Raw genomic sequence first — 3807 nt, 5'->3', positions numbered from 1 at the left:
TACCTTGTTTCTTTGCAAGAAGTTTAGGACATTAGGGTTTCCAATGGCCTTTCTCATTGCAGTAGAAACACTTTCCTTTTAGTGCATCACCCGTAGCAGTAGCCTTTTTGTTTTGAACTGTTTTCACAGCTTTGGCTCGCTTCTTGGTGTTTTTCCACTTCTTCTTAGATTTGGGTCTTGAAGTAGAGGCTATATGTGCCTCCGGTTTGACCGTCCCATTACCATTGCCAGAATTGTGAGGTTTACCCCCTTTCTTCTTGGGTCCTCCAATCAAATTTTCATATGTCTGAAGGTCATTGACTAACTCATGAAAGTCTACGTCCTTTTTGTTCATGACATAATTTGATGTATAGGGCAGAAAAGCTGGAGTTAGACTATTCAAGATAAGGCTTACTTGAGTAGTGTGATCCATTTCAGCACCATGATCCTGGGCTTCTTGGAAATAACTTGCCATAAGGAGAACATGATCACGCACATTCTGATGGGGTTCCATTCGTGCATTGATGTACTTCTTAGTCGCGTCAAACCGAGACTGAATAGATGCCATACCGAATAGCTCAGTTAACTTCGTCATAACTTCTGCAGCTGTTTCAGTTTTTGCAAACCGAGTTTTAAGGGTGTCAACCATGCTGGAAAGCATGAAGTATCGAGCATATTGTTAGCATTCTGCCAACGCTCGTACTTCTCTTTAACAGCTTTGGTTGCATTGTCACCCGGCTGATCAGGTGACGGCTCAGTTAACACAAACAAGGAACTTTCTCCTATGAGAGCAATATTAATGTTCTCATTCCATTTTGGAAAGTTAGATCCATTTAGCTTATTTTCAGTCAAAAGTGATAGCATGGGATTCGACATGGTTATACAGGATACTACAAAATAATAAATAGAAATCAATAATGGTTTAACACAAAATCCAATTCATAAATTATAAGCACATAACATGTAGGAATGATAAGAGAAAATACTAAAAAATACAATCCTAAATAATTTCCAAGGTTTTCAACAAACTGATATCAGTGTCCCGTTTAGGCGAGAGTCAAAGCTACCATCCATTGAATAGAGTTGTCAGCTCATCTAAAATATTAAACATTCTAGCAACCTTTTATTCGATCAAGATTGGAATCCAGCGTTGTCCCGTTTAGGCGAGAGTCAAGGCTATTCTATCTTATGAGCTTCTACCATTGTTTCATATTTTGTAAGTCAAATACAGTCGCCACCATTAGGGTGATCAATACCATATAAAACTCTTACAAAGCTACTTATCTTTCGAGATTAAACGGTGCTAACTTGCTAATGAACGTTCCTCCATTAGGGAGGATTACTCACTAAAACAAAAGCTATGTAAAACCAACAATGGAGATCGAATATCTTAATAATAATAAAGCTCATTATTTAAAATGTATTTTCTTTATTATTTATAATAAAATATATTCATTAAATATTGAATTTAGAATAAAATTTTAAATTAGAATTTAATTTAATATTTATAAAATTATACTTAAATGGTGATTAAAAATAAATTGAATTATTTCCATCTTAGTAGTAATTTTCCAATAAATATTAAGAAAATTATTTAAGTTGTATTAATTTAAATTAATTTGCAACTCAAATTTAAATTTTCAAAAGAATATATTTATTGTATTTTGAAAAAGAAAGTATAATACTATACTATTTCAAAATACTTAAATAATAATTACTTAGAAAAAATACTTCAAGCAAAAAATATCACCTATCTAGATTTTCTTTTTGACTAATTAATTCAATTTCTAATAATATATTTTAATTCATTTATTTTAAATTAATCATTAAATGAAAAAATCATTGATTTAAGTTGGTCCAAAATTAATTAAAATAAATAATTAATTTACAACTTAACCTATTTTTCAAGATAAATTTAAAATTATCTTGCATAATTAAATGCAATTTCGAAATTGATTAATAAAATAAAAAAATATATATATATTTTGAAAATTATTTAAATTTAAGTTGAAAAAATAAATTTCAACTTAAAAATAAATTTCTATTTAATTAAGTGTCATGAAAAAAAATATTTAAGTATCATGATGAAAATCAACTTAGATATTTAATTTTTCAATTTAATTAAATGTATTAAATTCAAGAAATAAATAATTAAGTGCAGAGAACACTTAATTATTAATCTCTAGTTTAATACCAGGAAAAATATTCTTAACTTAAATTGTACCAAAATTAATTATTTAAATAATTAATTTTACAATGTATAATATTTTCCTATTTAATATTAGAAATAATAAGTAGTCTAGAAATAACTATCTAGAAAATATCTTATTTCAACTAAGTATCTTTTCAACAAAAATTTTAAAAAATATCTAATTTAAGTTGTTATAGAAAAAATCTAGAACTTAAATATTTTCAAATTTAAATTTAATTAAATATCAAAAATTAAGTTGTAACCACTTAATTTGAAAAATATTCCATTTTAAGTTTAAAACTAACTTAAAAAATATCTCAAGAATCTTTAATAACTAATTCCTAGAATTCCTCAACTTAATTTTAAATTCAAAAAATATTCAAATTTAAGTTAGATAAGAAAAATCAGTTAAAATAACTAATTTATAATTTAAATAGAAATATTTAATAAATAAGCTTCAGAAAGAATCTAGTTAGTTAAAATTCTTTATTTAATTAAATACAAGAAAAATACAAATAGTTTGTCCAGAAATAATATCTAAAAACTAAGAGTGTTTTTCTTAAAATTAACTTTAAAATATTACAATGAAAATAAATTTCATATATTTTAAAAGTTAATTATGTTGCTAATCAATTTTATTAGGTTAAACTAATTTAATTAACCTAGCACAGTTATTCAAATCAGGCAAATGGGCCTTCACAATTGGGGTAGTTCATGTGAGGGGGGGCTGGGTTCAGTATGTCGTACCCACTTCTATTGGCCCCCAACTCTCACACAAGGCCCAAAAGAGAAGAATTTAACCTTAAAATAAATAACTGTTATTAATTGAATAGGTCCAAAAACTAAATGGACCTAAATAAAATCTATCATGGTGTGACATTTTATTTAGCAACAAAAACCTACATGCATCTATAACAAAATTAAACATATAGGCTCACACAGGCACACATTTGGATGGATCCTATCATGTTGCTAGGTCATACACAGATGAAAGAAGATTGTAAAATTTACCTGTTACAAATTATTTACTTGACCTATTGACAATTGAACCATGGGTTAAAATTAGATCATTGGATTTGTCAACAAGTTAACCATGGCAATTTAGATCAAGCAATAATAGGTTTTATAAAACTTACACATAAGCTAAAACACATACTCCTGCAACAAGATGAACTAGATAGTTGGATGTAGGATTTATTTAATTTTAAATAATTAAATTTCGAAAAAAATAAGAAAATAATAAAAAAAATATATTTTTTCGGATTTTTTAAAAAAATAAATAAAATAAAATAATATTTAAAATTAAACCTACAATTTTGAAAAATTAGGTTTCAACTAACCTAAATATCATTTCAAAATTTGCTAACTACTTTTAAAAAAAAATTGTTATTTTATAAATTAAATATTCAATAAAAATTAAAAAAAGATAAATAAATATCTTTTTCAGATTTTATAATTTAATTTAAATAAATAAAATAACAAAATTTAAAAGTTAGCAAAATATCTTATTTCTATTCAAAATATCATGATTATAATTATCTTATTTTAAATTTAAATAAGCTCAAATTATTAAAAAAAAATTAATTTAAAAATATCTGACCTTAAATATAAAAAAAAATAAGATAAAATAATCAAAT

Source organism: Cannabis sativa, chromosome 4 (assembly GCF_029168945.1).
Source record: "Cannabis sativa cultivar Pink pepper isolate KNU-18-1 chromosome 4, ASM2916894v1, whole genome shotgun sequence".
Lineage (NCBI taxonomy): Eukaryota > Viridiplantae > Streptophyta > Magnoliopsida > Rosales > Cannabaceae > Cannabis > Cannabis sativa.
Note: the sequence above shows the minus strand (reverse complement) of the source record.